We start from the raw sequence: 12,715 nt of genomic DNA on the forward strand, positions 1-12,715 counted from the left end.
AAATTATGTAAAATACCAAATTCATCACAAAATATTTCAAAATATTGATTTTTAAACTCTTTTCCATGATCGCTTCTAATGGAAACTATTTTCAAATTTTTTTCATTTTGGATATTTTAGCATAGAATTGAAAAAGCAATGAAGGCATCATTCTTATGAGCTAAGAAAAGAACCCATCTAAGACTAAGTATAATCATCAACCATCAGTAAATTATAGTACTTAGCACCAAGACTTTGAATCTTTGTAGGACCAAAAAGATTAATATGTAACATTTTCAATGATCTTTTGGTTGAGATGTCATCCTTGGGTTTGAAAAGGTTTAATTTGTTTACTTAATTGACAAGCATCATAACTGATGTCTTTGTCAAATGAAATGGAATCTCATTACTTAGTTAGCAACTAAATTAAGTATATATAGATTTGGATAAGACCACTGATTGGGCTTGGTTTGGACGAATGTGTTTTCATTCTTTTATTTTGCTAAGGGCTTGGTTTTGTTTCAAATGAGAAGCATTTGAGGTGGATGCAAATAAATATTGGACCTTGACTGTGTGTGTATTTGGGCCAATTCAGTTTGTGCTTAACTTCATATTTTTTGGCCAATTTTAACTCGATTTCATTTTTGCTCACTAAATCAAATAACATTACACAAATAATTAATAATTAATCTAATAATATTTAGTCATCATCTTAATCATAATTTAGTTTACTAAACTCAACACAGATTTTCTTAATTTTAAGTATATTTAGTTAATTAAAATACTCCTAACATTTAATTTAACTATTAGAATAAAATTAAAAATGATTACAAACGTTAAGAATGAAATTAAATTAAATTAAACAATAAATATATTTTAACAAATTTTAGAAAAAAAAATACTTTAGCCTTCATATATTACTTACATGATCTATAATATAAGTACAATTGCCAAAGAGGTCTCAAGTTTTTAAACTTTATAGTTTTAATTTTTAATATTACTTTATTCAAACTAAATGTTATATTTTCATTTTATTATCCTTTTGGAATAGTAAAGATTTAGCTAAAATATACCCCAAGAAGTAAGAACATTTAAGAGAAGTAAAATAAAAAAATTCAAATACATAAAAAGTAAAAAAAAATACATTCTACTTATATTTATCCTTTAGATTTTTTAATTGCAATATCTTTATAAAATAAACAAACATTTTTGTTAGCAAGAGTAGTAAACAAATAATAAAAAATATAGAAAATTATCAAAATTTATTATTTTTTATTATAATTTTTATTTATTATTAATTTAATTTTTTAATTTAATAATTTAATAATATATATTTTTTGGTTGTCCACCATATTCTTTAACTCGATGGAGGTCACTCAGATAAAGACGTCTAAAATGTCTTTTTTTAAAAATGTTTCCATGTTGTGTTTTAATTGGTTTCTGTATAATTTACTCGGTATTCCTCATCACATATTATTAAATTCCTCAAAAGATTTTCTTTCCAAAAATAATAAAAAGATATTTAATTTGGACTAAAACAAAAAAGGTAATAGATTAACTATTAGATTTTTTTAAAAGATTATTTACATAAAAAAAATATATCACATTCATCAAAATATATATATATATATATATATATATATATATATATATATATATATATATATATATATAACAAGTTCTTAAAATTTTTATAAACAAAAAAAATAATTAATTTTTATTCGTATAATATATAAAACAATTACTATATTATTATTATATTATAGATTAAAATTTACTAATTTAAATTTTTTTATTTTTAATATAAGCATTAGAAATAAATAAATTTTTTATAACAAGATGTAATGTAACAAAATATATATAATATTAATTAATTTTTAAAAAATTCAGAAAAGATGGTTTTTTCTAATAAAGTATTATTAAAAAATTAACATTATAAAAACTAATTTCAACCAATATGATATAATAGGTTATTAAATATATTTAATACAAAACACATTGAATATAAATTTTTATTGAGTTTAAATTTTAAATAATTTTTAATTGAATTTCGAATATTTTTATTTTAAAGAGTTAGAATATTTTAACATCATTTTTTTCGTATCTTTTTAATTGAGTCTTTGATTTTTTAAATTATAAACCTTATTTATAATTAAGAGTAATGTTTTAACACCACCAATTAGTCACACATATAAAAATATAAGAACAATTCTATTGTCATAATTATAATCTAACTTTATAAGCAATACAATACAATGAAACTATATATAAGTAATATAACTAAATTTTATCTACATCTATAGTCACATTTCATAAATAATATAATTAAACTATATTTATGTTTATAATTAAAATATGAATAAAAATACAAAAAATTATCAGGATGGCTAATTTTTTTTGTTCATAATTTTTTTATTATTTTTGTTGTGAAAAATTTAATTATTTTTTAAAAAAGATAATTGAATAACACAAAAAAATCTTATTAAGAGTAATTTATTTATATATGATTAAAAAATAATTGAATAATTATATACAGTAAAAAATTAATATTATTAAAAAATAAAATTAAAATTTATTTTAAAATTAAAAATAAAGTTTATTTAAAAATAAAATTAAAAATCATGATTTTTTTCTTTTTTCCAAAATTTATCTACGAGTAATTCTATAAATATTTTATGATGAATAAAAATATTAAACTCGTACTAAAATTTATTCTAATAAAATTTATTTTTATTCTACTAAACGTTAAATAAATTATTGAAAAAAATTTTGTTTCCTCCATTAGAGAAGAATGATAAACTTTCATACTTCTATTATGTTATAGCAATAATTTAGCCTGTTATTTTTTAATGTACATAATAATAATAATAATAATAATAATAATAATAATAATAATAATAATAATAATAATAATAATAATAATAATAAAAATAAAAACAAGTATATCATAGTAAAAAAGGAAGCACGTCACCAAATAATTTATCATCCGAATTATATATGAATCAAATTGATAATATGAGGACTAATACTACAAAAATCGATAACAATGTTAGGGACTTACAAAACCTTTCTTAAGATCATAGAAAAAAAAGGTTTATATTTGTGTGATATATAAAACAATGATCATATTATTATTATTATTATTATTATTATTATTATTATTATTATTATTATTATTATTATTATTATTATTATTATTATTATTATTATTATTATTATTATTATTATTATTATTATTATTACATTATATATATTTGATTAAATATTCTTGTATTTAGTACTTTTTTTAGCAAAAAAAGTTCAACTGTTTTAAAGTAAAATATTTTTTTAATATTTGATTAAATGTTCTTGTATTTAGTACTTTTTTTGGCACTTCCTCTTAGTTAAAAATATAATCATTATAATTTTTTAGTTATTATTGCTAGGGGTGTTTACAGATGGGATATGACTGAAATTTCGATTCAATCCGCACTAACCTCATTAGATCAAATTCGATATTCGCACTTTTTATGTTTAGATCATATATCAAATATATCCATAAAATAAAAAATATTAAAAATTTTTATTTTTATAAAAAAAGTCAATAATTTTTTTGTTTACTTTTTTAAACATATTTACTTCTATCTGATTAGAGTGTGGATCCGATTCGATCCAATCCGATCATCTTACAGATCAGATCATATCCTCAAATTACAGATCAGATACGGATAAATACTGTGAATTTATATGGATATGATCTAATCTATGAACACCCCTAACTACTACTACTACAGGTTAATTGTTGCAAAAGAATGCTTCTTTTATTATAAACCATTATTAGATCTTAATTACCATTAAAACAACTTAATTGTCAACAAAGAGATAATACTTATTGGTCTCTGAAATTATGTTCGTATTTCAATCCATAGTTGTAAAAACCGAACTGGATTAACTGGTTCGACCGAAAAACTAGTGAACCAGACTAGAACTGGACTAGAGTCCAATTCAGTTTACTCTTTGGACCGTTTAAGAAATAAAACCGATGTGAACCGGTAAGAACTGATACAAACCAGTCTAACCGAACTGGTCTGCTTAAAAAAATTTTAAAATGTCTCCATAAGGTCTCGAACCAAGAACCTTGAAGCAAAAGCAACCTCTACTTGCTACTTAGCCGTTGCACTTCTAAGTACTATATTTGACAAATACTAATTATATAGTATACATAAATATCTAATTTAATTTAATTTTTATTTTTTTCTATTTTTAAAATTAATTATATTTTAATTATATACCATTATTAATATAAATATAAATTTCACTAAAAATTTATTAATTTACTTGATCTATTTTATTGCTAGTATTGTGATTAAGGTTATTTGTTTTGATGTTAGTGTTAAAATCTACTGATATTATAATTAGATGATAGGCTTTGTGAATTAATTATTTTTTTATTGAGTCAAAATAAGATACTATTGTAGTATTAAAATTTTATGGTTTTTTATATTAATTATTTTTAGAAGTTGAGACTTGATTCTTCATAAAATATTAGTGAAGATATGTATTTCAAATTTTAATTTTAAGTTTTTAACTATTTTATATTTTATATTTACCTGAGACCGGTTTTATCGGTTCAACCAGTGATTTATCGATTGAACCAATAAACCAGTGAACTAGTAGCTTGACCGGTTCGATCACTGGTTCGGTTCTAACAACTATGTTTCAATCTAATTTCAAAAATTTCGATTTATTCAATTTAGTCTCCCAACTTAATAGTTATGACTCACATTGGTTCCTAATCTTATTTTTGTCACTGTTTCACAAAATCGTTAACGACATGTTGAGATGGACTAACGACTGCTACATTATACATTCTAGTGACTATTTGATGTGACAATTGAATTTTTTTTACCTTATTTTTTTCAACTAAACACTTAAAATCCTAATATGAGTCATGGATACATAAGTTAAAAAATCAAACTAAGTAAATTGAAACTTTAAAAATCAGATTAAAACTCGAATATAACTTTAAAGCAGAACTTTAACTTATGTAGTGATTAATTTAAATGAGAATCAAATAAATCAAAATTCAACATAATTTTTATCAATGTTTTCAAATTCAAAATTTTTATACCAAAATTAACTAGGATTTTTCTTTAAATTAAAAATTTAATAAAATAGTGACTTTAATTATCTTAACCAATGTCCTAATTAATTACTTTTTATGTCTTAAAAAAACTGTATATGAAAAGAAAATAATTAATTTGTCTACTTTAATAAATAGTTATTTTACTAAAATAAAAAAACTATTTTTTAGAATTTTTTAAGAACTAATTAATATTATATATATTTTGTTACACTACATTTAGTTATAAAAATTTTATTTATTTCTTATGCTTATATTAAAAATAAAAAAATTAAATTAGTGAATTTTAATCTATAATATAATAATAATATAGTAATTATTTTATATCAATCACGTCAAGTAGTCATATTTGATTTTTCTATTAGGTTTGACATATTCAAATGAACATAAAGAATCGATATGTCTAAGATTTAAATGTATTTTCAAATTTTTAATAATTTAAATGTTTGGGAATCAAAAGTTAAATACTTATTTTTTTTTTAAGAAAACTTAATAATTGGAATGACGTAAATCATTATATATAATTTCACTTTTAAAATTATAGATGATTATAATTCTATGAAGTTATGAAGCTTCTTTGCTTCATAGAGATTAGAGAATAATCAAGGAGGTGATCCGAAACTTGTTTTTTTATATTTTATTACATAATACTGAATTTGAACATATAATAAATTTTATAGTTATTTAACAAGGATAAATCTTTGTTTAAATAGCATTATCTTATAAATTTTAGCCACAAAAAAATACATCACTTATGTGCAAATTGAGATCGAACCTTTTCTAAATTCATAAATTTGATTCTTTAACTTTTGTTAAATATGTATTATGTTTGTTATCAAAATATAAAAATATCAATATAATAAACAAATATTACCTGCATATAAAAAAATCAATCATATATATAATTAAGATATATAAAATTATAATATATATATTTAATAGCTTATTTTTTTATGTGCATATATATAATATTTTTTTATAACAAATTTGTTTTTAAAAAGTTCACGGGGATTGATAGGCACAATCTTTAAAAATAAGAAGTTTAAGTGCACATCGTACAAAATAGTTTAAAAATTTTAAAAAGTATTTAACACTTATTTTAGTGTTTAGTTTATGTTTTTGGTATTATAAGATATATATTATAAAAATAAATAAATAAATAATATACGAGTCTTTGATTTTGCACGTTAAAAGACATCCTTCAATTTATTAAGAGAGTCCCAAATAACTATGAGCTTGCTTCTGTTATTTTCAGAAAATCCAGAACTACCACCTTATATTAAATATTTATAATTTATTGTTAAACAATAGTTTATTTGACAATATATCATTATTACTCACTAACTCATCACCTGATACAAAGCCTAACAAGTTGGATGAATAATGCCGCTAATTTTATTTGTATGTCACATCTTAGTTTGGTAAATGAAATGATTTCTCATAGAATATGCTTTATGATTGCAATCAATTTGGACCCCGCCAGCATAAAAATACTTGAAATAAATATATGAAAAAGTCTAGGGATCAATAACTTTTGTGTTTTGTGACTATTATTTAACCATAAAAAAAAAGTGAGTGATCTTTTATTATTGGATGTAATCTCATACCATTAAAAATACTATTAATAATCAATTGATAATTACAAAATAAAAAAATTGCTGTTCCTCTAAATATATATATAGCGGTTGGCTTTAGCTATTCTATTTCCCATCATCATGCTAGCTATTTCCACATCAAAAAATAGTATTTATTTAATACCAATTTTATATTATATCAAATTATTGCTGGATTCCGATCCATTCATTCGTTTTTTTATATATTTTCTTTTTATCTGTTCTCTTTATTATATTAATGGATTTGGTGGATGTTTAAATTCAAATAAATTTACATGTGATGCAAACAATATATATATATATATATATATATATATATATATATATATAGCATTTTATTTAATTCCATCTTTCTATCTTTTTTTGTTTTTAATTTCTTTTATCAACGTTTTGCTATCTTTCATGTTTTTTATTGCAATTTTGTACGATATCGGAAAAAAAAATTAATGGTGGTCTAGATATTAAGGGTACTCAATTAGTTAATTTCACTGTGGATTCCAACTTTGTAAGAAAACAAAACTAAGAATAAAAAAAAAAGAAAAGTTTAAGAAGGCAGTAACTTTATTAAATTTTTTTCAGTATATAATCAATAAAAAAAATAAATTATTAGATAAAATCTTACACCAATTTTATACTATTAAAATTATTATTAGTGACTATTTAATAACTACAAATCACAAAAGTTATTGGCTCCTAATATTCTTCGAAAAAATATTGTTTTAGAAGGTAATAATCACATGGGAATATATATATATATATAAGTGAATGCTACCCAACCCCCTCTAAAATAACATGTAAGTTATCCTTCATTATGTGTCACATTGTAATTGGTCCTTATCTTAACCATAGTTGAGTTATTTTATAATTTATTATTCTTAAAATATCAAAGCTCCACTCCCGTTAATTGAAGCACATTCCACTCCTTCATTCTTTGTTTATCATTTCATCACTTAGATTTGGTCCTTCCAAGCACCGTCGCGTTCGTGACAAGAAGCGCTAACGTCATCGCTATGCCCTCCCACGCAACCTCTCTTCCCAGTATAGTATAGCCAGTGCCTTTTTTGGCGTGAATCACTGCTTACCCATGTAATTAATGATTAATTTGGTTATTAAATTTTTTTATTAAAAAAATATATCTTTATTTAATTACGTGATGGAACATATATTTACATGTAAAATATAATATAATAAAATAAATCTATTCAAAGTATTTAAAAGTATAATTAAAATCATGAACATACAAATATAATAATAAAATTTGTACTCCAAAAAAATAAACATATTTTTTTTATCATACATATATTATTTAAAAATAAATATATTATTAAAATTAATAACAGAAATTTAAAATGATAAAATTCAACCTTTTTACCGTATTTTTTTATAGTATTTTTATTTTTTAATTTTTAATTTATTAGTACTTTATTATTTAATTAATAATTAAATAAATTATTTTTATGAAAAATTATTTTTTATATTATATTAGAGAAGAGACCAATATAACAGTTTAAAAAATAAATTGTATAAATATTTAAGAGATAAATATAAAATACATACATAAGTAATGTTTAGTTTGGTTATTAAATTTTTTTATTAAAATAAATCTTTATTTAATTACACGATAGAACATATATTCATATGTAAAATATAATATAATAACTCTATTTAGAGTACTTAAAAGTATAATTAAAATCAGAAAAAATATATTTTTTATTATACATAAATTATTTTAAAAAATAATAAATTGTTAAAATTAATAACACAAGTTTAAAATGATAAAATCTAACTTTCTTACAAGTATTTTTTATAATATTTTTATTCTTTTAATTTTTAATTTATTCGTACTTTATTATTTAATTAATGATTAAATAAATTATCTTCATGATAAATTATTTTTTGTATTATCTTAAAGAAGAGGCCAATATAACAGTCTAAAAAATAATGTAAAAATGATTTTTAAATAAAAAATAGATAATATTAAAATTTTTAAATACAAAAGTAAATTATATAGATAGATATTTAAGAGATAAATATGAAATACATGCCTAAAATAAATAAAACAGACAAAAATAATTCTCTATTTTTTAATAGTACTCCCATTTTGTCTATTTTATTTATTTTAGGTATGTATTTCATATTTATCTCTTAAATATTTATACAAATTATTTTTTAAACTGCTATATTGGTCTCTTCTCTAATATAATACAAAAAATAATTTTTCATAAAAATAATTTGTTTAATTTTTAATTAAATAATAAAGTACTAATAAATTAAAAATTAAAAAAATAAAAATACTATAAAAAATACGGTAAGAAAGTTAAATTTTATTATTTTAAATTTCTGTTATTAATTTTAATAATATATTTATTTTTTAAATAATATATGTATGATAAAAAAATATGTTTATTTGTTTGGAGTACAAATTTTATTATTATATTTGTATATTCATAATTTTAATTATACTTTTAAATACTCTTAATAGATTTATTTTATTATATTATATTTTACATATAAATATATGTTCCGTCACGTAATTAAATAAAAATATATTTTTTTAATAAAAAAATTTAATAACTAAAATTAACCATTAATTATATAGATAAGCAGTGATACATGGCAAAAAGAAGCGCTGGCTATACTGGGAAGGACAAAAAATGGAGGAGTGGAATGTGCTTCAATTAACGGGAGTGGAGCTTTGATATTTTAAGAATAATAAATTATAAAAGGACCAATTACAATATGACACATAATGAAAGATAACTTACATATTATTTTAGAGGAGGTTGAATAGCATTCACCATATATATATTGGTACAACTGGCAGTTCTTATACAGAGATATAAAACCGGCGACTTCACCGACTTGAGAGCGTAGTACACATGAAATTGATCATATAGAAAATCAGATAGTTAACCTTAACTAATTTTAAAATTTAATTTTATAATTTAAGATTTAAAATGATTTAATTTTAGTATTTAACATAAACAAAATAATTTTTAAAAAAATTAGTTAATATTGACAAAAAAATTTTAATTATCTAGTATTACTCTTGATGATATATATCACGTGAAAAACTCTATAATCTCTTAAAAAGATATGTGTGCTTATATTCTAATCGTGGTTATTTCTATAAAATTCAATAGTGTATATAAACTTTTTTTTTCTAACCTTGGTTAATATTTTCTCATACCAAAAGTCTGGCTTTTAGAAATTTTGCAAATAAGTGTATGCATATATATGAATGAATGAGATTCAATTTAATCCGATAGTTATCAAATTATAGATAAAATTCAGTTGCTGAATTAATTGAGTCAGCATATTAACCGACTCACACAAGTATAATATCTATCGTTCTAAGTTATAAGTTTATAACACCTGTAATGTAACATGCACACCCAGCCAGCTAGTGTGTTAACGTTTGGCATAATAGTAGAGATTTGAAAGTATGCAAGACATATTTCTCTTCTTTTGTTTCACTATTTTGTTTTCCTATCTCAACATATATATATTTTTTTAAGATAAAAAAAATTTATTGATTATTTTAAATTTAATAAAAATTATTCTTATATATCTCATTATTTTACAAATTTTTTCACTTAAAAAATCGGACAAATCACTGATATAAATAAGTTAAGGGGAGGAAAAATTTACGAAAATCAAGCCAAATCAAAAACTGGTTCATGAATCAACCAAGAGACATTTTTATATAGTTTGAATCAGTCTAATTCGAACTTCATATCTATGTAATTCAAATCATACTGATTCGAATTATACACACGCACATACCCACTAATTCGAATCAACCTGATTCGAATTACACACAAACAGTAATTCGAATCAGGGTGATTCAAATTACACCCACACACGCGTTCTTAAGTAGTTCGAATTTGAGTGATTCGAATTACTCATTTTTTGGCTCTAGTAGTAATTCGAATTGGGGTGTTTCGAATTACTCATGCTTCGGCTATAAAAGGAGTTCGAACCAACCTCATTCGAACCATTTTTCCATTATCATACCCCACTAAATTCCAGAGAAAATGACCCAAATTCGCTCCAACAAAGGCTTGAGCAGAATATTCAGTCCATGGGGATAATCCAGACAGACTATATCGTTTGGATGGAGAAGCTTATATAGCCGGGGTCATCAACGAAGAAGTTAGTACATAATCTTTTTTTTAAAGTAGGATTAAGTAACTTATTCGTTTGTTTATATACGTTATGTTAGTGGTTTTGATGATAAATGACGTTGGTAACATTGTATGTGACTGATTTTTTATGTTTTGTTAGTGATAATGTATGTGATTTATGTTAGTGGTTTCGTTAGTGGTTGTGTTAGTGGTTTTGTTAGTGTTTTTGTTATTGGTTTTGCTAGTGGTTTTGTTAGTGATTTTTTTAGTGGTTTTATTAGTGGTTTTGTTAGTGGTTTTACAAGTGGTTTATGTTAGTGGTTTTGCAAGTGATTTATGTTAGTGGTTTATGTTAGTGGTTTTGCAAGTGGTTTATGTTAGTGGTTTTTGTTAGTGGTTTTGTAATTGGTTTTGTAAGTGGTTTTAATTATCTGGTCCATCATATGTGCAGCCCCAGCGATGCATCTCGAGCATGCGACGGCAGCAGGGCATGCGACTCGACGAGAGGTACGTTCCGTACTTGCAGATGGCGGGATTATACCATCTTGCGAGACTGAACGAGAGATGGTTCAGATTGGATGAGCCCCTTGTCAGTGCTTTCGTCGAGCGGTGGCGTCCGGAGATGCACACATTTCACATGCCGTTCGGGGAGTGCACGATCACACTGCAGGACGTGGCGTACCAATTGGGGTTGCCGGTCGACGGACATTATGTCAGTGGTTGCTTGATGGATTTCCAGACATACATCCAAGGTGGCCGTCTAAATACCCTTGCGCTGCCAGAGACTTAGCCTAATCAACCATGTGCACCCATTCCCAAACTCAGAACACTTCCCAACATACCGGCGATAGTCAGACTCCAGCACCTTGTACTGTACCCCGCGTCGGATACTATACGTCTTCACACTTAACACAGCCTCATCTTTATCCTGAAATTACTGACCAACCTAAAACTCTGTGAGACATGCAGACCCCTGCCCATCTCTAGCACCAAACCCAGCAGGCTCCCCAGGAACCCCCTCCTGTCTCATGGCATCCAAGTGCAAAGATAAAAAGTGCGGAGGGTACTGCTGTGTGCCAGAGCTAGAACCACTTCCAGGTTCAGTTAGCTCACTCGCTCCAATATCATCGCCACTATCATCAGCAATGATATCCGGCTCCACATAATCATCGTCAACATCATCCAGCAATGCATCGCCCAAACTAGCCGGTGTAGCACACTGTAAAGAAGTCGGCACAATATCTCCTATTCCAACCTTTCCGCCTCCACTACAGTTGAGATCAACAGCGAACGATGGGGAGGCGACAGGCTCGACCGGAGGTTCATTCACAGGGACGGACAAAGATGCACCAACAGGTCTGGAGCTAGAACCGGCTACCGTGTCTATAGTGTGGGTATTCCAGTTCGAACCCCCCGAGCTAGATACTACATCAACCAACTTCGCCAACAGCTCAGGTGTCCTAACCTCGGGAAACTGCCGACGACAATGAAACATGACCTGCAAGTTCTCATCATTACCGACCGTGAAACAATCATACTTCACGATTTCTTACAGCACTGAGATCGGAATGCGAAAGAGTAACTTCTTAACCCATTTCACGCCTTGCATAGGGGTGGCAAACGGGTCTAAACCCATCGGGCTGGCCCGCGTAACCCGCCAAAAAAGGCGGGTTGGGCTGGAAAATCGGGACCGCCAAATAGCAAAAGCCCGCCTAACCCGCACCGCTTAAACCACGGGTTTTGGCGGGCTTTGGCGGGGCGGGGCGGGCTTCCCCGCCGGGCTAAGGTTTTTATTAGTGAGGGGGTATTTTTGTAATTTTTTTACCAATACCTAACTTCCCCCAACCTAACTTACAAGAGTATGAAGATAAAAA

The sequence above is a fragment of the Arachis stenosperma genome, chromosome 6 (assembly GCF_014773155.1).
Source record: "Arachis stenosperma cultivar V10309 chromosome 6, arast.V10309.gnm1.PFL2, whole genome shotgun sequence".
Taxonomy (NCBI): domain Eukaryota; kingdom Viridiplantae; phylum Streptophyta; class Magnoliopsida; order Fabales; family Fabaceae; genus Arachis; species Arachis stenosperma.